This window comes from Triturus cristatus, chromosome 12 (genome assembly GCF_964204655.1).
Source record: "Triturus cristatus chromosome 12, aTriCri1.1, whole genome shotgun sequence".
NCBI lineage: Eukaryota > Metazoa > Chordata > Amphibia > Caudata > Salamandridae > Triturus > Triturus cristatus.
This window is the reverse complement of record NC_140595.1, coordinates 184,130,220-184,157,381: the sequence shown is the minus strand read 5'-3', so window position 1 is coordinate 184,157,381 and position 27,162 is coordinate 184,130,220.

Sequence of the window (27,162 nt, the reverse complement as noted above, 5' to 3'; positions counted from 1 at the left end):
AATTCACATTTGTACGTGGATAATCACTTTTAGAGATAAAATGAGATGTTTAAAGTGATTTTCATGCTTCCAGGGGCCCTGAACGCAAAATTTGTGGAATGGGTAAACGTGAATGAAAATGGCCAATTTATTCACTCTGAGGCCTTAAAAAGTGTTTCTCCACCACGGGAAGTGAAATAAATAACATTTGGAGGCCTTTATTGTTCAATCAAAAATGCCCAATTTTTGACGAAAGAGATAACCACCCCCCCTTACGACATGCTCAAGAAACTAAAAAAATGTGCCGTTTTCAAATGTTGCGTCTTTGAACTAAAATTCACATTTGTACGTGGATAATCACTTTTAGAGATAAAATGAGATGTTTAAAGTGATTTTCATGCTTCCAGGGGCCCTGAAAGCAAGATTTGTGGAATGGGTAAACGTGAATGAAAATGGCCAATTTACTCACTCTGAGGCCTTAAAAAGTGTTTCTCCGCCACAGGAAGTGAATTAAATTACATTTTTAGGCCTTTATTGTTCAATCAAAAATGCCCAATTTTTGACAAAAGAGATAACCACCCCCCCTTACGACATGCTTCAGAAACTAAAAAAATGGTCCGTTTTCAAATGTTGCGTCTTTGAACTAAAATTCACATTTGTACATGGATAATCACTTTTAGAGATAAAATGAGATGTTTAAAGTGATTTTCATGCTTCCAGGGGATATGAACGCAAAATTTGTGGAATGGGTAAACGTGAATGAAAAGGGCCAATTTACTCACTCTGAGGCCTTAAAAAGTGTTTCTCCACCACGGGAAGTGAAATAAATAACATTTGGAGGCCTTTATTGTTCAATCAAAAATGCCTGATTTTTGACAAAAGAGATAACCACCCCCCCTTACGACATGCTCCAGAAACTAAAAAAATGTGCCGTTTTCAAATGTTGCGTCTTTGAACTAAAATTCACATTTGTACGTGGATAATCACTTTTAGAGATCAAATGAGATGTTTAAAGTGATTTTCATGCTTCCAGGGGCCCTGAACGCAAAATTTGTGGAATGGGTAAACGTGAATGAAAATGGCCAAGTTACTCACTCTGAGGCCTTAAAAAGTGTTTATCCACCTCGGGAAGTGAAATAAATAACATTTGGAGGCCTTTATTGTTCAATCAAAAATGCCAAATTTTTGACGAAAGAGATAACCACCACCCCTTATGACATGCTTCAGAAACTAAAAAAAATGGTCCGTTTTCAAATGTTGCGTCTTTGAACTAAAATTCACATTTGTACGTGGATAATCACTTTTAGAGATAAAAAGAGATGTTTAAAGTGATTTTCATGCTTCCAGGGGATATGAACGCAAAATTTGTGGAATGGGTAAACGTGAATGAAAAGGGCCAATTTACTCACTCTGAGGCCTTAAAAAGTGTTTCTCCACCACGGGAAGTGAAATAAATAACATTTGGAGGCCTTTATTGTTCAATCAAAAATGCCTGATTTTTGACGAAATAGATAACCACCCCCCCTTACGACATGCTCAAGAAACTAAAAAAATGTGCCGTTTTCAAATGTTGCGTCTTTGAACTAAAATTCACATTTGTACGTGGATAATCACTTTTAGAGATAAAATGAGATGTTTAAAGTGATTTTCATGCTTCCAGGGGCCCTGAACGCAAAATTTGTGGAATGGGTAAACGTGAATCCAAATGGCCAATTTACTCACTCTGAGGCCTTAAAAAGTGTTTCTCCACCACGGGAAGTGAATTAAATAACATTTTTAGGCCTTTATTGTTCAATCAAAAATGCCCAATTTTTGACAAAAGAGATAACCACCCCCCTTACGACATGCTTCAGAAATTAAAAAAATGGTGCATTTTCAAATGTTGCGTCTTTGAACTAAAATTCACATTTGTACGTGGATAATCACTTTTAGAGATAAAATGAGATGTTTAAAGTGATTTTCATGCTTCCAGGGGCCCTGAACGCAAGATTTGTGGAATGGGTAAACGTGAATGAAAATGGCCAATTTACTCACTCTGAGGCCTTAAAAAGTGTTTCTCCACCACGGGAAGTGAATTAAATTACATTTTTAGGCCTTTATTGTTCAATCAAAAATGCCCAATTTTTGACAAAAGAGATAACCACCCCCCCTTACGACATGCTTCAGAAACTAAAAAAATGGTCCGTTTTCAAATGTTGCGTCTTTGAACTAAAATTCACATTTGTACGTGGATAATCACTTTTAGAGATAAAATGAGATGTTTAAAGTGATTTTCATGCTTCCAGGGGCCCTGAACGCAAGATTTGTGGAATGGGTAAACGTGAATGAAAATGGCCAATTTACTCACTCTAAGGCCTTAAAAAGTGTTTATCCACCTCGGGAAGTGAAATAAATAACATTTGGAGGCCTTTATTGTTCAATCAAAAATGCCAAATTTTTGACGAAAGAGATAACCCCCCCCCCTTATGACATGCTTCAGAAACTAAAAAAAATGGTCCGTTTTCAAATGTTGCGTCTTTGAACTAAAATTCACATTTGTACGTGGATAATCACTTTTAGAGATAAAATGAGATGTTTAAAGTGATTTTCATGCTTCCAGGGGATATGAACGCAAAATTTGTGGAATGGGTAAACGTGAATGAAAAGGGCCAATTTACTCACTCTGAGGCCTTAAAAAGTGTTTCTCCACCACGGGAAGTGAAATAAATAACATTTGGAGGCCTTTATTGTTCAATCAAAAATGCCTGATTTTTGACGAAATAGATAACCACCCCCCCTTACGACATGCTCAAGAAACTAAAAAAATGTGCCGTTTTCAAATGTTGCGTCTTTGAACTAAAATTCACATTTGTACGTGGATAATCACTTTCAGAGATAAAATGAGATGTTTAAAGTGATTTTCATGCTTCCAGGGGCCCTGAACGCAAAATTTGTGGAATGGGTAAACGTGAATGAAAATGGCCAAGTTACTCACTCTGAGGCCTTAAAAAGTGTTTATCCACCTCGGGAAGTGAAATAAATAACATTTGGAGGCCTTTATTGTTCAATCAAAAATGCCCAATTTTTGACAAAAGAGATAACCACCCCCCCTTACGACATGCTTCAGAAACGAAAAAAATGGTCTGTTTTCAAATGTTGCGTCTTTGAACTAAAATTCACATTTGTACGTGGATAATCACTTTTAGAGATAAAATGAGATGTTTAAAGTGATTTTCATGCTTCCAGGGGCCCTGAACGCAAAATTTGTGGAATGGGTAAACGTGAATGAAAATGGCCAATTTATTCACTCTGAGGCCTTAAAAAGTGTTTCTCCACCACGGGAAGTGAAATAAATAACATTTGGAGGCCTTTATTGTTCAATCAAAAATGCCCAATTTTTGACGAAAGAGATAACCACCCCCCCTTACGACATGCTTCAGAAACTAAAAAAATGGTCCGTTTTCAAATGTTGCGTCTTTGAACTAAAATTCACATTTGTACGTGGATAATCACTTTTAGAGATAAAATGAGATGTTTAAAGTGATTTGCATGCTTCCAGGGGCCCTGAACGCAAGATTTCTGGAATGGGTAAACGTGAATGAAAATGGCCAATTTACTCACTCTGAGGCCTTAAAAAGTGTTTCTCCACCACAGGAAGTGAATTAAATTACATTTTTAGGCCTTTATTGTTCAATCAAAAATGCCCAATTTTTGACAAAAGAGATAACCACCCCCCCTTACGACATGCTTCAGAAACTAAAAAAATGGTCCGTTTTCAAATGTTGCGTCTTTGAACTAAAATTCACATTTGTACGTGGATAATCACTTTTAGAGATAAAATGAGATGTTTAAAGTGATTTTCATGCTTCCAGGGGATATGAACGCAAAATTTGTGGAATGGGTAAACGTGAATGAAAAGGGCCAATTTACTCACTCTGAGGCCTTAAAAAGTGTTTCTCCACCACGGGAAGTGAAATAAATAACATTTGGAGGCCTTTATTGTTCAATCAAAAATGCCCAATTTTTGACGAAAGAGATAACCACCCCCCCTTACGACATGCTTCAGAAACTAAAAAAATGGTCCGTTTTCAAATGTTGCGTCTGAACTAAAATTCACATTTGTACGTGGATAATCACTTTTAGAGATAAAATGAGATGTTTAAAGTGATTTGCATGCTTCCAGGGGCCCTGAACGCAAGATTTCTGGAATGGGTAAACGTGAATGAAAATGGCCAATTTACTCACTCTGAGGCCTTAAAAAGTGTTTCTCCACCACAGGAAGTGAATTAAATTACATTTTTAGGCCTTTATTGTTCAATCAAAAATGCCCAATTTTTGACAAAAGAGATAACCACCCCCCCTTACGACATGCTTCAGAAACTAAAAAAATGGTCCGTTTTCAAATGTTGCGTCTTTGAACTAAAATTCACATTTGTACGTGGATAATCACTTTTAGAGATAAAATGAGATGTTTAAAGTGATTTTCATGCTTCCAGGGGCCCTGAACGCAAAATTTGTGGAATGGGTAAACGTGAATGAAAATGGCCAATTTACTCACTCTAAGGCCTTAAAAAGTGTTTATCCACCTCGGGAAGTGAAATAAATAACATTTGGAGGCCTTTATTGTTTAATCAAAAATGCCAAATTTTTGACGAAAGAGATAACCACCACCCCTTATGACATGCTTCAGAAACTAAAAAAAATGGTCCGTTTTCAAATGTTGCGTCTTTGAACTAAAATTCACATTTGTACGTGGATAATCACTTTTAGAGATAAAAAGAGATGTTTAAAGTGATTTTCATGCTTCCAGGGGATATGAACGCAAAATTTGTGGAATGGGTAAACGTGAATGAAAAGGGCCAATTTACTCACTCTGAGGCCTTAAAAAGTGTTTCTCCACCACGGGAAGTGAAATAAATAACATTTGGAGGCCTTTATTGTTCAATCAAAAATGCCTGATTTTTGACGAAATAGATAACCACCCCCCCTTACGACATGCTCAAGAAACTAAAAAAATGTGCCGATTTCAAATGTTGCGTCTTTGAACTAAAATTCACATTTGTACGTGGATAATCACTTTTAGAGATAAAATGAGATGTTTAAAGTGATTTTCATGCTTCCAGGGGCCCTGAACGCAAAATTTGTGGAATGGGTAAACGTGAATCAAAATGGCCAATTTACTCACTCTGAGGCCTTAAAAAGTGTTTCTCCACCACGGGAAGTGAATTAAATAACATTTTTAGGCCTTTATTGTTCAATCAAAAATGCCCAATTTTTGACAAAAGAGATAACCACCCCCCCTTACGACATGCTTCAGAAACTAAAAAAATGGTGCATTTTCAAATGTTGCGTCTTTGAACTAAAATTCACATTTGTACGTGGATAATCACTTTTAGAGATAAAATGAGATGTTTAAAGTGATTTTCATGCTTCCAGGGGCCCTGAACGCAAGATTTCTGGAATGGGTAAACGTGAATGAAAATGGCCAATTTACTCACTCTGAGGCCTTAAAAAGTGTTTCTCCACCACAGGAAGTGAATTAAATTACATTTTTAGGCCTTTATTGTTCAATCAAAAATGCCCAATTTTTGACAAAAGAGATAACCACCCCCCCTTACGACATGCTTCAGAAACTAAAAAAATGGTCCGTTTTCAAATGTTGCGTCTTTGAACTAAAATTCACATTTGTACGTGGATAATCACTTTTAGAGATAAAATGAGATGTTTAAAGTGATTTTCATGCTTCCAGGGGATATGAATGCAAAATTTGTGGAATGGGTAAACGTGAATGAAAAGGGCCAATTTACTCACTCTGAGGCCTTAAAAAGTGTTTCTCCACCACGGGAAGTGAAATAAATAACATTTGGAGGCCTTTATTGTTCAATCAAAAATGCCTGATTTTTGACAAAAGAGATAACCACCCCCCCTTACGACATGCTCCAGAAACTAAAAAAATGTGCCGTTTTCAAATGTTGCGTCATTGAACTAAAATTCACATTTGTACGTGGATAATCACTTTTAGAGATCAAATGAGATGTTTAAAGTGATTTTCATGCTTCAAGGGGCCCTGAACGCAAAATTTGTGGAATGGGTAAACGTGAATGCAAATGGCCAATTTACTCACTCTGAGGCCTTAAAAAGTGTTTATCCACCAGGGGAAGTGAAATAAATAACATTTGGAGGCCTTTATTGTTCAATCAAAAATGCCCAATTTTTGACAAAAGAGATAACCACCCCCCCTTACGACATGCTTCAGAAATTAAAAAAATGGTCCGTTTTCAAATGTTGCGTCTTTGAACTAAAATTCACATTTGTACGTGGATAATCACTTTTAGAGATAAAATGAGATGTTTAAAGTGATTTTCATGCTTCCAGGGGATATGAACGCAAAATTTGTGGAATGGGTAAACGTGAATGAAAAGGGCCAATTTACTCACTCTGAGGCCTTAAAAAGTGTTTCTCCGCCACAGGAAGTGAATTAAATTACATTTTTAGGCCTTTATTGTTCAATCAAAAATGCCCAATTTTTGACAAAAGAGATAACCACCCCCCCTTACGACATGCTTCAGAAACTAAAAAAATGGTCCGTTTTCAAATGTTGCGTCTTTGAACTAAAATTCACATTTGTACGTGGATAATCACTTTTAGAGATAAAATGAGATGTTTAAAGTGATTTTCATGCTTCCAGGGGCCCTGAACGCAAAATTTGTGGAATGGGTAAACGTGAATGAAAATGGCCAATTTATTCACTCTGAGGCCTTAAAAAGTGTTTCTCCACCACGGGAAGTGAAATAAATAACATTTGGAGGCCTTTATTGTTCAATCAAAAATGCCCAATTTTTGACGAAAGAGATAACCACCCCCCCTTACGACATGCTCAAGAAACTAAAAAAATGTGCCGTTTTCAAATGTTGCGTCTTTGAACTAAAATTCACATTTGTACGTGGATAATCACTTTTAGAGATAAAATGAGATGTTTAAAGTGATTTTCATGCTTCCAGGGGCCCTGAACGCAAGATTTGTGGAATGGGTAAACGTGAATGAAAATGGCCAATTTACTCACTCTGAGGCCTTAAAAAGTGTTTCTCCGCCACAGGAAGTGAATTAAATTACATTTTTAGGCCTTTATTGTTCAATCAAAAATGCCCAATTTTTGACAAAAGAGATAACCACCCCCCCTTACGACATGCTTCAGAAACTAAAAAAATGGTCCGTTTTCAAATGTTGCGTCTTTGAACTAAAATTCACATTTGTACATGGATAATCACTTTTAGAGATAAAATGAGATGTTTAAAGTGATTTTCATGCTTCCAGGGGATATGAACGCAAAATTTGTGGAATGGGTAAACGTGAATGAAAAGGGCCAATTTACTCACTCTGAGGCCTTAAAAAGTGTTTCTCCACCACGGGAAGTGAAATAAATAACATTTGGAGGCCTTTATTGTTCAATCAAAAATGCCTGATTTTTGACAAAAGAGATAACCACCCCCCCTTACGACATGCTCCAGAAACTAAAAAAATGTGCCGTTTTCAAATGTTGCGTCTTTGAACTAAAATTCACATTTGTACGTGGATAATCACTTTTAGAGATCAAATGAGATGTTTAAAGTGATTTTCATGCTTCCAGGGGCCCTGAACGCAAAATTTGTGGAATGGGTAAACGTGAATGAAAATGGCCAAGTTACTCACTCTGAGGCCTTAAAAAGTGTTTATCCACCTTGGGAAGTGAAATAAATAACATTTGGAGGCCTTTATTGTTCAATCAAAAATGCCCAATTTTTGACAAAAGAGATAACCACCCCCCCTTACGACATGCTTCAGAAACTAAAAAAATGGTCCGTTTTCAAATGTTGCGTCTTTGAACTAAAATTCACATTTGTACGTGGATAATCACTTTTAGAGATGAAATGAGATGTTTAAAGTGATTTTCATGCTTCCAGGGGCCCTGAACGCAAAATTTGTGGAATGGGTAAACGTGAATGAAAATGGCCAATTTATTCACTCTGAGGCCTTAAAAAGTGTTTCTCCACCACGGGAAGTGAAATAAATAACATTTGGAGGCCTTTATTGTTCAATCAAAAATGCCCAATTTTTGACGAAAGAGATAACCACCCCCCCTTACGACATGCTTCAGAAACTAAAAAAATGGTCCGTTTTCAAATGTTGCGTCTTTGAACTAAAATTCACATTTGTACGTGGATAATCACTTTTAGAGATAAAATGAGATGTTTAAAGTGATTTTCATGCTTCCAGGGGATATGAACGCAAAATTTGTGGAATGGGTAAACGTGAATGAAAAGGGCCAATTTACTCACTCTGAGGCCTTAAAAAGTGTTTCTCCACCACGGAAAGTGAAATAAATAACATTTGGAGGCCTTTATTGTTCAATCAAAAATGCCTGATTTTTGACAAAAGAGATAACCACCCCCCCTTACGACATGCTCCAGAAACTAAAAAAATGTGCCGTTTTCAAATGTTGCGTCATTGAACTAAAATTCACATTTTTACGTGGATAATCACTTTTAGAGATCAAATGAGATGTTTAAAGTGATTTTCATGCTTCAAGGGGCCCTGAACGCAAAATTTGTGGAATGGGTAAACGTGAATGAAAATGGCCAATTTACTCACTCTGAGGCCTTAAAAAGTGTTTATCCACCACGGGAAGTGAAATAAATAACATTTGGAGGCCTTTATTGTTCAATCAAAAATGCCCAATTTTTGACAAAAGAGATAACCACCCCCCCTTACGACATGCTTCAGAAACTAAAAAAATGGTCTGTTTTCAAATGTTGCGTCTTTGAACTAAAATTCACATTTGGACGTGGATAATCACTTTTAGAGATAAAATGAGATGTTTAAAGTGATTTTCATGCTTCCAGGGGATATGAACGCAAAATTTGTGGAATGGGTAAACGTGAATGAAAAGGGCCAATTTACTCACTCTGAGGCCTTAAAAAGTGTTTCTCCACCACGGGAAGTGAAATAAATAAAATTTTTAGGCCTTCATTGTTCAATCAAAAATGCCCAATTTTTGACGAAAGAGATAACCACCCCCCCTTACGACATGCTTCAGAAACTAAAAAAATGGTCCGTTTTCAAATGTTGCGTCTTTGAACTAAAATTCACATTTGTACGTGGATAATCACTTTTAGAGATAAAATGAGATGTTTAAAGTGATTTTCATGCTTCCAGGGGATATGAACGCAAAATTTGTGGAATGGGTAAACGTGAATGAAAAGTGCCAATTTACTCACTCTGAGGCCTTAAAAAGTGTTTCTCCACCACGGGAAGTGAATTAAATAAAATTTTTAGGCCTTTATTGTTCAATCAAAAATGCCCAATTTTTGACAAAAGAGATAACCACCTCCCCTTACGACATGCTTCAGAAACTAAAAAAATGGTCTGTTTTCAAATGTTGCGTCTTTGAACTAAAATTCACATTTGTACGTGGATAATCACTTTTAGAGATAAAATGAGATGTTTAAAGTGATTTTCATGCTTCCAGGGGCCCTGAACGCAAGATTTGTGGAATGGGTAAACGTGAATGAAAATGGCCAATTTACTCACTCTGAGGCCTTAAAAAGTGTTTCTCCACCACGGGAAGTGAATTAAATTACATTTTTAGGCCTTTATTGTTCAATCAAAAATGCCCAATTTTTGACAAAAGAGAAAACCACCCCCCCTTACGACATGCTTCAGAAACTAAAAAAATGGTCCGTTTTCAAATGTTGCGTCTTTGAACTAAAATTCACATTTGTACGTGGATAATCACTTTTAGAGATAAAATGAGATGTTTAAAGTGATTTTCATGCTTCCAGGGGCCCTGAACGCAAGATTTGTGGAATGGGTAAACGTGAATGAAAATGGCCAATTTACTCACTCTAAGGCCTTAAAAAGTGTTTATCCACCTCGGGAAGTGAAATAAATAACATTTGGAGGCCTTTATTGTTCAATCAAAAATGCCAAATTTTTGACGAAAGAGATAACCACCACCCCTTATGACATGCTTCAGAAACTAAAAAAAATGGTCCGTTTTCAAATGTTGCGTCTTTGAACTAAAATTCACATTTGTACGTGGATAATCACTTTTAGAGATAAAAAGAGATGTTTAAAGTGATTTTCATGCTTCCAGGGGATATGAACGCAAAATTTGTGGAATGGGTAAACGTGAATGAAAAGGGCCAATTTACTCACTCTGAGGCCTTAAAAAGTGTTTCTCCACCACGGGAAGTGAAATAAATAACATTTGGAGGCCTTTATTGTTCAATCAAAAATGCCTGATTTTTGACGAAATAGATAACCACCCCCCCTTACGACATGCTCAAGAAACTAAAAAAATGTGCCGTTTTCAAATGTTGCGTCTTTGAACTAAAATTCACATTTGTACGTGGATAATCACTTTTAGAGATAAAATGAGATGTTTAAAGTGATTTTCATGCTTCCAGGGGCCCTGAACGCAAAATTTGTGGAATGGGTAAACGTGAATCCAAATGGCCAATTTACTCACTCTGAGGCCTTAAAAAGTGTTTCTCCACCACGGGAAGTGAATTAAATAACATTTTTAGGCCTTTATTGTTCAATCAAAAATGCCCAATTTTTGACAAAAGAGATAACCACCCCCCCTTACGACATGCTTCAGAAATTAAAAAAATGGTGCATTTTCAAATGTTGCGTCTTTGAACTAAAATTCACATTTGTACGTGGATAATCACTTTTAGAGATAAAATGAGATGTTTAAAGTGATTTTCATGCTTCCAGGGGATATGAACGCAAAATTTGTGGAATGGGTAAACGTGAATGAAAAGGGCCAATTTACTCACTCTGAGGCCTTAAAAAGTGTTTCTCCGCCACAGGAAGTGAATTAAATTACATTTTTAGGCCTTTATTGTTCAATCAAAAATGCCCAATTTTTGACAAAAGAGATAACCACCCCCCCTTACGACATGCTTCAGAAACTAAAAAAATGGTCCGTTTTCAAATGTTGCGTCTTTGAACTAAAATTCACATTTGTACGTGGATAATCACTTTTAGAGATAAAATGAGATGTTTAAAGTGATTTTCATGCTTCCAGGGGCCCTGAACGCAAAATTTGTGGAATGGGTAAACGTGAATGAAAATGGCCAATTTATTCACTCTGAGGCCTTAAAAAGTGTTTCTCCACCACGGGAAGTGAAATAAATAACATTTGGAGGCCTTTATTGTTCAATCAAAAATGCCCAATTTTTGACGAAAGAGATAACCACCCCCCCTTACGACATGCTCAAGAAACTAAAAAAATGTGCCGTTTTCAAATGTTGCGTCTTTGAACTAAAATTCACATTTGTACGTGGATAATCACTTTTAGAGATAAAATGAGATGTTTAAAGTGATTTTCATGCTTCCAGGGGCCCTGAACGCAAGATTTGTGGAATGGGTAAACGTGAATGAAAATGGCCAATTTACTCACTCTGAGGCCTTAAAAAGTGTTTCTCCGCCACAGGAAGTGAATTAAATTACATTTTTAGGCCTTTATTGTTCAATCAAAAATGCCCAATTTTTGACAAAAGAGATAACCACCCCCCCTTACGACATGCTTCAGAAACTAAAAAAATGGTCCGTTTTCAAATGTTGCGTCTTTGAACTAAAATTCACATTTGTACATGGATAATCACTTTTAGAGATAAAATGAGATGTTTAAAGTGATTTTCATGCTTCCAGGGGATATGAACGCAAAATTTGTGGAATGGGTAAACGTGAATGAAAAGGGCCAATTTACTCACTCTGAGGCCTTAAAAAGTGTTTCTCCACCACGGGAAGTGAAATAAATAACATTTGGAGGCCTTTATTGTTCAATCAAAAATGCCTGATTTTTGACAAAAGAGATAACCACCCCCCCTTACGACATGCTCCAGAAACTAAAAAAATGTGCCGTTTTCAAATGTTGCGTCTTTGAACTAAAATTCACATTTGTACGTGGATAATCACTTTTAGAGATCAAATGAGATGTTTAAAGTGATTTTCATGCTTCCAGGGGCCCTGAACGCAAAATTTGTGGAATGGGTAAACGTGAATGAAAATGGCCAAGTTACTCACTCTGAGGCCTTAAAAAGTGTTTATCCACCTTGGGAAGTGAAATAAATAACATTTGGAGGCCTTTATTGTTCAATCAAAAATGCCCAATTTTTGACAAAAGAGATAACCACCCCCCCTTACGACATGCTTCAGAAACTAAAAAAATGGTCCGTTTTCAAATGTTGCGTCTTTGAACTAAAATTCACATTTGTACGTGGATAATCACTTTTAGAGATGAAATGAGATGTTTAAAGTGATTTTCATGCTTCCAGGGGCCCTGAACGCAAAATTTGTGGAATGGGTAAACGTGAATGAAAATGGCCAATTTATTCACTCTGAGGCCTTAAAAAGTGTTTCTCCACCACGGGAAGTGAAATAAATAACATTTGGAGGCCTTTATTGTTCAATCAAAAATGCCCAATTTTTGACGAAAGAGATAACCACCCCCCCTTACGACATGCTTCAGAAACTAAAAAAATGGTCCGTTTTCAAATGTTGCGTCTTTGAACTAAAATTCACATTTGTACGTGGATAATCACTTTTAGAGATAAAATGAGATGTTTAAAGTGATTTTCATGCTTCCAGGGGATATGAACGCAAAATTTGTGGAATGGGTAAACGTGAATGAAAAGGGCCAATTTACTCACTCTGAGGCCTTAAAAAGTGTTTCTCCACCACGGAAAGTGAAATAAATAACATTTGGAGGCCTTTATTGTTCAATCAAAAATGCCTGATTTTTGACAAAAGAGATAACCACCCCCCCTTACGACATGCTCCAGAAACTAAAAAAATGTGCCGTTTTCAAATGTTGCGTCATTGAACTAAAATTCACATTTTTACGTGGATAATCACTTTTAGAGATCAAATGAGATGTTTAAAGTGATTTTCATGCTTCAAGGGGCCCTGAACGCAAAATTTGTGGAATGGGTAAACGTGAATGAAAATGGCCAATTTACTCACTCTGAGGCCTTAAAAAGTGTTTATCCACCACGGGAAGTGAAATAAATAACATTTGGAGGCCTTTATTGTTCAATCAAAAATGCCCAATTTTTGACAAAAGAGAAAACCACCCCCCCTTACGACATGCTTCAGAAACTAAAAAAATGGTCCGTTTTCAAATGTTGCGTCTTTGAACTAAAATTCACATTTGTACGTGGATAATCACTTTTAGAGATAAAATGAGATGTTTAAAGTGATTTTCATGCTTCCAGGGGCCCTGAACGCAAGATTTGTGGAATGGGTAAACGTGAATGAAAATGGCCAATTTACTCACTCTAAGGCCTTAAAAAGTGTTTATCCACCTCGGGAAGTGAAATAAATAACATTTGGAGGCCTTTATTGTTCAATCAAAAATGCCAAATTTTTGACGAAAGAGATAACCACCACCCCTTATGACATGCTTCAGAAACTAAAAAAAATGGTCCGTTTTCAAATGTTGCGTCTTTGAACTAAAATTCACATTTGTACGTGGATAATCACTTTTAGAGATAAAAAGAGATGTTTAAAGTGATTTTCATGCTTCCAGGGGATATGAACGCAAAATTTGTGGAATGGGTAAACGTGAATGAAAAGGGCCAATTTACTCACTCTGAGGCCTTAAAAAGTGTTTCTCCACCACGGGAAGTGAAATAAATAACATTTGGAGGCCTTTATTGTTCAATCAAAAATGCCTGATTTTTGACGAAATAGATAACCACCCCCCCTTACGACATGCTCAAGAAACTAAAAAAATGTGCCGTTTTCAAATGTTGCGTCTTTGAACTAAAATTCACATTTGTACGTGGATAATCACTTTTAGAGATAAAATGAGATGTTTAAAGTGATTTTCATGCTTCCAGGGGCCCTGAACGCAAAATTTGTGGAATGGGTAAACGTGAATCCAAATGGCCAATTTACTCACTCTGAGGCCTTAAAAAGTGTTTCTCCACCACGGGAAGTGAATTAAATAACATTTTTAGGCCTTTATTGTTCAATCAAAAATGCCCAATTTTTGACAAAAGAGATAACCACCCCCCCTTACGACATGCTTCAGAAATTAAAAAAATGGTGCATTTTCAAATGTTGCGTCTTTGAACTAAAATTCACATTTGTACGTGGATAATCACTTTTAGAGATAAAATGAGATGTTTAAAGTGATTTTCATGCTTCCAGGGGATATGAACGCAAAATTTGTGGAATGGGTAAACGTGAATGAAAAGGGCCAATTTACTCACTCTGAGGCCTTAAAAAGTGTTTCTCCGCCACAGGAAGTGAATTAAATTACATTTTTAGGCCTTTATTGTTCAATCAAAAATGCCCAATTTTTGACAAAAGAGATAACCACCCCCCCTTACGACATGCTTCAGAAACTAAAAAAATGGTCCGTTTTCAAATGTTGCGTCTTTGAACTAAAATTCACATTTGTACGTGGATAATCACTTTTAGAGATAAAATGAGATGTTTAAAGTGATTTTCATGCTTCCAGGGGCCCTGAACGCAAAATTTGTGGAATGGGTAAACGTGAATGAAAATGGCCAATTTATTCACTCTGAGGCCTTAAAAAGTGTTTCTCCACCACGGGAAGTGAAATAAATAACATTTGGAGGCCTTTATTGTTCAATCAAAAATGCCCAATTTTTGACGAAAGAGATAACCACCCCCCCTTACGACATGCTCAAGAAACTAAAAAAATGTGCCGTTTTCAAATGTTGCGTCTTTGAACTAAAATTCACATTTGTACGTGGATAATCACTTTTAGAGATAAAATGAGATGTTTAAAGTGATTTTCATGCTTCCAGGGGCCCTGAACGCAAGATTTGTGGAATGGGTAAACGTGAATGAAAATGGCCAATTTACTCACTCTGAGGCCTTAAAAAGTGTTTCTCCGCCACAGGAAGTGAATTAAATTACATTTTTAGGCCTTTATTGTTCAATCAAAAATGCCCAATTTTTGACAAAAGAGATAACCACCCCCCCTTACGACATGCTTCAGAAACTAAAAAAATGGTCCGTTTTCAAATGTTGCGTCTTTGAACTAAAATTCACATTTGTACATGGATAATCACTTTTAGAGATAAAATGAGATGTTTAAAGTGATTTTCATGCTTCCAGGGGATATGAACGCAAAATTTGTGGAATGGGTAAACGTGAATGAAAAGGGCCAATTTACTCACTCTGAGGCCTTAAAAAGTGTTTCTCCACCACGGGAAGTGAAATAAATAACATTTGGAGGCCTTTATTGTTCAATCAAAAATGCCTGATTTTTGACAAAAGAGATAACCACCCCCCCTTACGACATGCTCCAGAAACTAAAAAAATGTGCCGTTTTCAAATGTTGCGTCTTTGAACTAAAATTCACATTTGTACGTGGATAATCACTTTTAGAGATCAAATGAGATGTTTAAAGTGATTTTCATGCTTCCAGGGGCCCTGAACGCAAAATTTGTGGAATGGGTAAACGTGAATGAAAATGGCCAAGTTACTCACTCTGAGGCCTTAAAAAGTGTTTATCCACCTTGGGAAGTGAAATAAATAACATTTGGAGGCCTTTATTGTTCAATCAAAAATGCCCAATTTTTGACAAAAGAGATAACCACCCCCCCTTACGACATGCTTCAGAAACTAAAAAAATGGTCCGTTTTCAAATGTTGCGTCTTTGAACTAAAATTCACATTTGTACGTGGATAATCACTTTTAGAGATGAAATGAGATGTTTAAAGTGATTTTCATGCTTCCAGGGGCCCTGAACGCAAAATTTGTGGAATGGGTAAACGTGAATGAAAATGGCCAATTTATTCACTCTGAGGCCTTAAAAAGTGTTTCTCCACCACGGGAAGTGAAATAAATAACATTTGGAGGCCTTTATTGTTCAATCAAAAATGCCCAATTTTTGACGAAAGAGATAACCACCCCCCCTTACGACATGCTTCAGAAACTAAAAAAATGGTCCGTTTTCAAATGTTGCGTCTTTGAACTAAAATTCACATTTGTACGTGGATAATCACTTTTAGAGATAAAATGAGATGTTTAAAGTGATTTTCATGCTTCCAGGGGATATGAACGCAAAATTTGTGGAATGGGTAAACGTGAATGAAAAGGGCCAATTTACTCACTCTGAGGCCTTAAAAAGTGTTTCTCCACCACGGAAAGTGAAATAAATAACATTTGGAGGCCTTTATTGTTCAATCAAAAATGCCTGATTTTTGACAAAAGAGATAACCACCCCCCCTTACGACATGCTCCAGAAACTAAAAAAATGTGCCGTTTTCAAATGTTGCGTCATTGAACTAAAATTCACATTTTTACGTGGATAATCACTTTTAGAGATCAAATGAGATGTTTAAAGTGATTTTCATGCTTCAAGGGGCCCTGAACGCAAAATTTGTGGAATGGGTAAACGTGAATGAAAATGGCCAATTTACTCACTCTGAGGCCTTAAAAAGTGTTTATCCACCACGGGAAGTGAAATAAATAACATTTGGAGGCCTTTATTGTTCAATCAAAAATGCCCAATTTTTGACAAAAGAGATAACCACCCCCCCTTACGACATGCTTCAGAAACTAAAAAAATGGTCTGTTTTCAAATGTTGCGTCTTTGAACTAAAATTCACATTTGTACGTGGATAATCACTTTTAGAGATAAAATGAGATGTTTAAAGTGATTTTCATGCTTCCAGGGGATATGAACGCAAAATTTGTGGAATGGGTAAACGTGAATGAAAAGGGCCAATTTACTCACTCTGAGGCCTTAAAAAGTGTTTCTCCACCACGGGAAGTGAAATAAATAAAATTTTTAGGCCTTCATTGTTCAATCAAAAATGCCCAATTTTTGACGAAAGAGATAACCACCCCCCCTTACGACATGCTTCAGAAACTAAAAAAATGGTCCGTTTTCAAATGTTGCGTCTTTGAACTAAAATTCACATTTGTACGTGGATAATCACTTTTAGAGATAAAATGAGATGTTTAAAGTGATTTTCATGCTTCCAGGGGATATGAACGCAAAATTTGTGGAATGGGTAAACGTGAATGAAAAGTGCCAATTTACTCACTCTGAGGCCTTAAAAAGTGTTTCTCCACCACGGGAAGTGAATTAAATAAAATTTTTAGGCCTTTATTGTTCAATCAAAAATGCCCAATTTTTGACAAAAGAGATAACCACCTCCCCTTACGACATGCTTCAGAAACTAAAAAAATGGTCTGTTTTCAAATGTTGCGTCTTTGAACTAAAATTCACATTTGTACGTGGATAATCACTTTTAGAGATAAAATGAGATGTTTAAAGTGATTTTCATGCTTCCAGGGGCCCTGAACGCAAGATTTGTGGAATGGGTAAACGTGAATGAAAATGGCCAATTTACTCACTCTGAGGCCTTAAAAAGTGTTTCTCCACCACGGGAAGTGAATTAAATTACATTTTTAGGCCTTTATTGTTCAATCAAAAATGCCCAATTTTTGACAAAAGAGAAAACCACCCCCCCTTACGACATGCTTCAGAAACTAAAAAAATGGTCCGTTTTCAAATGTTGCGTCTTTGAACTAAAATTCACATTTGTACGTGGATAATCACTTCTAGAGATAAAATGAGATGTTTAAAGTGATTTTCATGCTTCCAGGGGCCCTGAACGCAAGATTTGTGGAATGGGTAAACATGAATGAAAATGGCCAATTTACTCACTCTAAGGCCTTAAAAAGTGTTTATCCACCTCGGGAAGTGAAATAAATAACATTTGGAGGCCTTTATTGTTCAATCAAAAATGCCAAATTTTTGACGAAAGAGATAACCACCACCCCTTATGACATGCTTCAGAAACTAAAAAAAATGGTCCGTTTTCAAATGTTGCGTCTTTGAACTAAAATTCACATTTGTACGTGGATAATCACTTTTAGAGATAAAAAGAGATGTTTAAAGTGATTTTCATGCTTCCAGGGGATATGAACGCAAAATTTGTGGAATGGGTAAACGTGAATGAAAAGGGCCAATTTACTCACTCTGAGGCCTTAAAAAGTGTTTCTCCACCACGGGAAGTGAAATAAATAACATTTGGAGGCCTTTATTGTTCAATCAAAAATGCCTGATTTTTGACGAAATAGATAACCACCCCCCCTTACGACATGCTCAAGAAACTAAAAAAATGTGCCGTTTTCAAATGTTGCGTCTTTGAACTAAAATTCACATTTGTACGTGGATAATCACTTTTAGAGATAAAATGAGATGTTTAAAGTGATTTTCATGCTTCCAGGGGCCCTGAACGCAAAATTTGTGGAATGGGTAAACGTGAATCCAAATGGCCAATTTACTCACTCTGAGGCCTTAAAAAGTGTTTCTCCACCACGGGAAGTGAATTAAATAACATTTTTAGGCCTTTATTGTTCAATCAAAAATGCCCAATTTTTGACAAAAGAGATAACCACCCCCCCTTACGACATGCTTCAGAAATTAAAAAAATGGTGCATTTTCAAATGTTGCGTCTTTGAACTAAAATTCACATTTGTACGTGGATAATCACTTTTAGAGATAAAATGAGATGTTTAAAGTGATTTTCATGCTTCCAGGGGCCCTGAACGCAAGATTTCTGGAATGGGTAAACGTGAATGAAAATGGCCATTTTACTCACTCTGAGGCCTTAAAAAGTGTTTCTCCACCACAGGAAGTGAATTAAATTACATTTTTAGGCCTTTATTGTTCAATCAAAAATGCCCAATTTTTGACAAAAGAGATAACCACCCCCCCTTACGACATGCTTCAGAAACTAAAAAAATGGTCCGTTTTCAAATGTTGCGTCTTTGAACTAAAATTCACATTTGTACGTGGATAATCACTTTTAGAGATCAAATGAGATGTTTAAAGTGATTTTCATGCTTCCAGGGGATATGAATGCAAAATTTGTGGAATGGGTAAACGTGAATGAAAAGGGCCAATTTACTCACTCTGAGGCCTTAAAAAGTGTTTCTCCACCACGGGAAGTGAAATAAATAACATTTGGAGGCCTTTATTGTTCAATCAAAAATGCCTGATTTTTGACAAAAGAGATAACCACCCCCCCTTACGACATGCTCCAGAAACTAAAAAAATGTGCCGTTTTCAAATGTTGCGTCATTGAACTAAAATTCACATTTGTACGTGGATAATCACTTTTAGAGATCAAATGAGATGTTTAAAGTGATTTTCATGCTTCAAGGGGCCCTGAACGCAAAATTTGTGGAATGGGTAAACGTGAATGAAAATGGCCAATTTACTCACTCTGAGGCCTTAAAAAGTGTTTATCCACCAGGGGAAGTGAAATAAATAACATTTGGAGGCCTTTATTGTTCAATCAAAAATGCCCAATTTTTGACAAAAGAGATAACCGACCCCCCTTACGACATGCTTCAGAAATTAAAAAAATGGTCCGTTTTCAAATGTTGCGTCTTTGAACTAAAATTCACATTTGTACGTGGATAATCACTTTTAGAGATAAAATGAGATGTTTAAAGTGATTTTCATGCTTCCAGGGGATATGAACGCAAAATTTGTGGAATGGGTAAACGTAAATGAAAAGGGCCAATTTACTCACTCTGAGGCCTTAAAAAGTGTTTCTCCACCAGGGGAAGTGAAATAAATAACATTTTTAGGCCTTCATTGTTCAATCAAAAATGCCCAATTTTTGACGAAAGAGATAACCACCCCCCCTTACGACATGCTTCAGAAACTAAAAAAATGGTCCGTTTTCAAATGTTGCGTCTTTGAACTAAAATTCACATTTGTACGTGGATAATCACTTTTAGAGATAAAATGAGATGTTTAAAGTGATTTTCATGCTTCCAGGGCATATGAACGCAAAATTTGTGGAATGGGTAAACGTGAATGAAAAGTGCCAATTTACTCACTCTGAGGCCTTAAAAAGTGTTTCTCCACCACGGGAAGTGAATTAAATAACATTTTTAGGCCTTTATTGTTCAATCAAAAATGCCCAATTTTTGACAAAAGAGATAACCACCTCCCCTTACGACATGCTTCAGAAACTAAAAAAATGGTCTGTTTTCAAATGTTGCGTCTTTGAACTAAAATTCACATTTGTACGTGGATAATCACTTTTAGAGATAAAATGAGATGTTTAAAGTGATTTTCATGCTTCCAGGGGCCCTGAACGCAAGATTTGTGGAATGGGTAAACGTGAATGAAAATGGCCAATTTACTCACTCTGAGGCCTTAAAAAGTGTTTCTCCACCACGGGAAGTGAATTAAATTACATTTTTAGGCCTTTATTGTTCAATCAAAAATGCCCAATTTTTGACAAAAGAGATAACCACCCCCCCTTACGACATGCTTCAGAAACTAAAAAAATGGTCCGTTTTCAAATGTTGCGTCTTTGAACTAAAATTCACATTTGTACGTGGATAATCACTTTTAGAGATAAAATGAGATGTTTAAAGTGATTTTCATGCTTCCAGGGGCCCTGAACGCAAGATTTGTGGAATGGGTAAACGTGAATGAAAATGGCCAATTTACTCACTCTAAGGCCTTAAAAAGTGTTTATCCACCTCGGGAAGTGAAATAAATAACATTTGGAGGCCTTTATTGTTCAATCAAAAATGCCAAATTTTTGACGAAAGAGATAACCCCCCCCCCCTTATGACATGCTTCAGAAACTAAAAAAAATGGTCCGTTTTCAAATGTTGCGTCTTTGAACTAAAATTCACATTTGTACGTGGATAATCACTTTTAGAGATAAAATGAGATGTTTAAAGTGATTTTCATGCTTCCAGGGGATATGAACGCAAAATTTGTGGAATGGGTAAACGTGAATGAAAAGGGCCAATTTACTCACTCTGAGGCCTTAAAAAGTGTTTCTCCACCACGGGAAGTGAAATAAATAACATTTGGAGGCCTTTATTGTTCAATCAAAAATGCCTGATTTTTGACGAAATAGATAACCACCCCCCCTTACGACATGCTCAAGAAACTAAAAAAATGTGCCGTTTTCAAATGTTGCGTCTTTGAACTAAAATTCACATTTGTACGTGGATAATCACTTTCAGAGATCAAATGAGATGTTTAAAGTGATTTTCATGCTTCCAGGGGCCCTGAACGCAAAATTTGTGGAATGGGTAAACGTGAATGAAAATGGCCAAGTTACTCACTCTGAGGCCTTAAAAAGTGTTTATCCACCTCGGGAAGTGAAATAAATAACATTTGGAGGCCTTTATTGTTCAATCAAAAATGCCCAATTTTTGACAAAAGAGATAACCACCCCCCCTTACGACATGCTTCAGAAACGAAAAAAATGGTCTGTTTTCAAATGTTGCGTCTTTGAACTAAAATTCACATTTGTACGTGGATAATCACTTTTAGAGATAAAATGAGATGTTTAAAGTGATTTTCATGCTTCCAGGGGCCCTGAACGCAAAATTTGTGGAATGGGTAAACGTGAATGAAAATGGCCAATTTATTCACTCTGAGGCCTTAAAAAGTGTTTCTCCACCACGGGAAGTGAAATAAATAACATTTGGAGGCCTTTATTGTTCAATCAAAAATGCCCAATTTTTGACGAAAGAGATAACCACCCCCCCTTACGACATGCTTCAGAAACTAAAAAAATGGTCCGTTTTCAAATGTTGCGTCTTTGAACTAAAATTCACATTTGTACGTGGATAATCACTTTTAGAGATAAAATGAGATGTTTAAAGTGATTTGCATGCTTCCAGGGGCCCTGAACGCAAGATTTCTGGAATGGGTAAACGTGAATGAAAATGGCCAATTTACTCACTCTGAGGCCTTAAAAAGTGTTTCTCCACCACAGGAAGTGAATTAAATTACATTTTTAGGCCTTTATTGTTCAATCAAAAATGCCCAATTTTTGACAAAAGAGATAACCACCCCCCCTTACGACATGCTTCAGAAACTAAAAAATGGTCAGTTTTCAAATGTTGCATCTTTGAACTAAAATTCACATTTGTACGTGGATAATCACTTTTAGAGATAAAATGAGATGTTTAAAGTGATTTTCATGCTTCCAGGGGCCCTGAACGCAAAATTTGTGGAATGGGTAAACGTGAATGAAAATGGCCAATTTATTCACTTTGAGGCCTTAAAAAGTGTTTCTCCACCACGGGAAGTGAAATAAATAACATTTGGAGGCCTTTATTGTTCAATCAAAAATGCCCAATTTTTGACGAAAGAGATAACCACCCCCCCTTACGACATGCTTCAGAAACTAAAAAAATGGTCCGTTTTCAAATGTTGCGTCTTTGAACTAAAATTCACATTTGTACGTGGATAATCACTTTTAGAGATAAAATGAGATGTTTAAAGTGATTTTCATGCTTCCAGGGGATATGAACGCAAAATTTGTGGAATGGGTAAACGTGAATGAAAAGGGCCAATTTACTCACTCTGAGGCCTTAAAAAGTGTTTCTCCACCACGGGAAGTGAAATAAATAACATTTGGAGGCCTTTATTGTTCAATCAAAAATGCCCAATTTTTGACGAAAGAGATAACCACCCCCCCTTACGACATGCTTCAGAAACTAAAAAAATGGTCCGTTTTCAAATGTTGCGTCTGAACTAAAATTCACATTTGTACGTGGATAATCACTTTTAGAGATAAAATGAGATGTTTAAAGTGATTTGCATGCTTCCAGGGGCCCTGAACGCAAGATTTCTGGAATGGGTAAACGTGAATGAAAATGGCCAATTTACTCACTCTGAGGCCTTAAAAAGTGTTTCTCCACCACAGGAAGTGAATTAAATTACATTTTTAGGCCTTTATTGTTCAATCAAAAATGCCCAATTTTTGACAAAAGAGATAACCACCCCCCCTTACGACATGCTTCAGAAACTAAAAAAATGGTCCGTTTTCAAATGTTGCGTCTTTGAACTAAAATTCACATTTGTACGTGGATAATCACTTTTAGAGATAAAATGAGATGTTTAAAGTGATTTTCATGCTTCCAGGGGCCCTGAACGCAAGATTTGTGGAATGGGTAAACGTGAATGAAAATGGCCAATTTACTCACTCTAAGGCCTTAAAAAGTGTTTATCCACCTCGGGAAGTGAAATAAATAACATTTGGAGGCCTTTATTGTTTAATCAAAAATGCCAAATTTTTGACGAAAGAGATAACCACCACCCCTTATGACATGCTTCAGAAACTAAAAAAAATGGTCCGTTTTCAAATGTTGCGTCTTTGAACTAAAATTCACATTTGTACGTGGATAATCACTTTTAGAGATAAAAAGAGATGTTTAAAGTGATTTTCATGCTTCCAGGGGATATGAACGCAAAATTTGTGGAATGGGTAAACGTGAATGAAAAGGGCCAATTTACTCACTCTGAGGCCTTAAAAAGTGTTTCTCCACCACGGGAAGTGAAATAAATAACATTTGGAGGCCTTTATTGTTCAATCAAAAATGCCTGATTTTTGACGAAATAGATAACCACCCCCCCTTACGACATGCTCAAGAAACTAAAAAAATGTGCCGATTTCAAATGTTGCGTCTTTGAACTAAAATTCACATTTGTACGTGGATAATCACTTTTAGAGATAAAATGAGATGTTTAAAGTGATTTTCATGCTTCCAGGGGCCCTGAACGCAAAATTTGTGGAATGGGTAAACGTGAATCAAAATGGCCAATTTACTCACTCTGAGGCCTTAAAAAGTGTTTCTCCACCACGGGAAGTGAATTAAATAACATTTTTAGGCCTTTATTGTTCAATCAAAAATGCCCAATTTTTGACAAAAGCGATAACCACCCCCCCTTACGACATGCTTCAGAAACTAAAAAAATGGTGCATTTTCAAATGTTGCGTCTTTGAACTAAAATTCACATTTGTACGTGGATAATCACTTTTAGAGATAAAATGAGATGTTTAAAGTGATTTTCATGCTTCCAGGGGCCCTGAACGCAAGATTTCTGGAATGGGTAAACGTGAATGAAAATGGCCAATTTACTCACTCTGAGGCCTTAAACAGTGTTTCTCCACCACAGGAAGTGAATTAAATTACATTTTTAGGCCTTTATTGTTCAATCAAAAATGCCCAATTTTTGACAAAAGAGATAACCACCCCCCCTTACGACATGCTTCAGAAACTAAAAAAATTGTCCGTTTTCAAATGTTGCGTCTTTGAACTAAAATTCACATTTGTACGTGGATAATCACTTTTAGAGATAAAATGAGATGTTTAAAGTGATTTTCATGCTTCCAGGGGATATGAATGCAAAATTTGTGGAATGGGTAAACGTGAATGAAAAGGGCCAATTTACTCACTCTGAGGCCTTAAAAAGTGTTTCTCCACCACGGGAAGTGAAATAAATAACATTTGGAGGCCTTTATTGTTCAATCAAAAATGCCTGATTTTTGACAAAAGAGATAACCACCCCCCCTTACGACATGCTCCAGAAACTAAAAAAATGTGCCGTTTTCAAATGTTGCGTCATTGAACTAAAATTCACATTTGTACGTGGATAATCACTTTTAGAGATCAAATGAGATGTTTAAAGTGATTTTCATGCTTCAAGGGGCCCTGAACGCAAAATTTGTGGAATGGGTAAACGTGAATGCAAATGGCCAATTTACTCACTCTGAGGCCTTAAAAAGTGTTTATCCACCAGGGGAAGTGAAATAAATAACATTTGGAGGCCTTTATTGTTCAATCAAAAATGCCCAATTTTTGACAAAAGAGATAACCACCCCCCCTTACGACATGCTTCAGAAATTAAAAAAATGGTCCGTTTTCAAATGTTGCGTCTTTGAACTAAAATTCACATTTGTACGTGGATAATCACTTTTAGAGATAAAATGAGATGTTTAAAGTGATTTTCATGCTTCCAGGGGATATGAACGCAAAATTTGTGGAATGGGTAAACGTGAATGAAAAGGGCCAATTTACTCACTCTGAGGCCTTAAAAAGTGTTTCTCCACCACGGGAAGTGAAATAAATAACATTTTTAGGCCTTCATTGTTCAATCAAAAATGCCCAATTTTTGACGAAAGAGATAACCACCCCCCCTTATGACATGCTTCAGAAACTAAAAAAAATGGTCCGTTTTCAAATGTTGCGTCTTTGAACTAAAATTCACATGTGTACGTGGATAATCACTTTTAGAGATAAAATGAGATGTTTAAAGTGATTTTCATGCTTCCAGGGGCCCTGAACGCAAGATTTGTGGAATGGGTAAACGTGAATGAAAATGGCCAATTTACTCACTCTAAGGCCTTAAAAAGTGTTTATCCACCTCGGGAAGTGAAATAAATAACATTTGGAGGCCTTTATTGTTCAATCAAAAATGCCAAATTTTTGACGAAAGAGATAACCACCCCCCCTTATGACATGCTTCAGAAACTAAAAAAAATGGTCCGTTTTCAAATGTTGCGTCTTTGAACTAAAATTCACATTTGTACGTGGATAATCACTTTTAGAGATAAAATGAGATGTTTAAAGTGATTTTCATGCTTCCAGGGGATATGAACGCAAAATTTGTGGAATGGGTAAACGTGAATGAAAAGGGCCAATTTACTCACTCTGAGGCCTTAAAAAGTGTTTCGCCACCACGGGAAGTGAAATAAATAACATTTGGAGGCCTTTATTGTTCAATCAAAAATGCCAAATTTTTGACGAAAGAGATAACCACCCCCCCTTATGACATGCTTCAGAAACTAAAAAAAATGGTCCGTTTTCAAATGTTGCGTCTTTGAACTAAAATTCACATTTGTACGTGGATAATCACTTTTAGAGATAAAATGAGATGTTTAATGTGATTTTCATGCTTCCAGGGGATATGAACGCAAAATTTGTGGAATGGGTAAACGTGAATGAAAAGGGCCAATTTACTCACTCTGAGGCCTTAAAAAGTGTTTCGCCACCACGGGAAGTGAAATAAATAACATTTGGAGGCCTTTATTGTTCAATCAAAAATGCCCAATTTTTGACAAAAGAGATAACCACCCCCCCTTACGACATGCTCCAGAAACTAAAAAAATGTGCCGTTTTCAAATGTTGCGTCTTTGAACTAAAATTCACATTTGTACGTGGATAATCACTTTTAGAGATAAAATGAGATGTTTAAAGTGATTTTCATGCTTCCAGGGGCCCTGAACGCAAGATTTGTGGAATGGGTAAACGTGAATGAAAATGGCCAATTTACTCACTCTGAGGCCTTAAAAAGTGTTTCTCCGCCACAGGAAGTGAATTAAATTACATTTTTAGGCCTTTATTGTTCAATCAAAAATGCCCAATTTTTGACAAAAGAGATAACCACCCCCCCTTACGACATGCTTCAGAAACTAAAAAAATGGTCCGTTTTCAAATGTTGCGTCTTTGAACTAAAATTCACATTTGTACGTGGATAATCACTTTTAGAGATAAAATGAGATGTTTAAAGTGATTTTCATGCTTCCAGGGGCCCTGAACGCAAAATTTGTGGAATGGGTAAACGTGAATGAAAATGGCCAATTTATTCACTCTGAGGCCTTAAAAAGTGTTTCTCCGCCACGGGAAGTGAAATAAATAACATTTGGAGGCCTTTATTGTTCAATCAAAAATGCCCAATTTTTGACGAAAGAGATAACCACCCCCCCTTACGACATGCTCAAGAAACTAAAAAAATGTGCCGTTTTCAAATGTTGCGTCTTTGAACTAAAATTCACATTTGTACGTGGATAATCACTTTTAGAGATAAAATGAGATGTTTAAAGTGATTTTCATGCTTCCAGGGGCCCTGAACGCAAAATTTGTGGAATGGGTAAACGTGAATCAAAATGGCCAATTTACTCACTCTGAGGCCTTAAAAAGTGTTTCTCCACCACGGGAAGTGAATTAAATAACATTTTTAGGCCTTTATTGTTCAATCAAAAATGCCCAATTTTTGACAAAAGAGATAACCACCCCCCCTTACGACATGCTTCAGAAACAAAAAAAATGGTGCATTTTCAAATGTTGCGTCTTTGAACTAAAATTCACATTTGTACGTGGATAATCACTTTTAGAGATAAAATGAGATGTTTAAAGTGATTTTCATGCTTCCAGGGGCCCTGAACGCAAGATTTCTGGAATGGGTAAACGTGAATGAAAATGGCCAATTTACTCACTCTGAGGCCTTAAAAAGTGTTTCTCCACCACAGGAAGTGAATTAAATTACATTTTTAGGCCTTTATTGTTCAATCAAAAATGCCCAATTTTTGACAAAAGAGA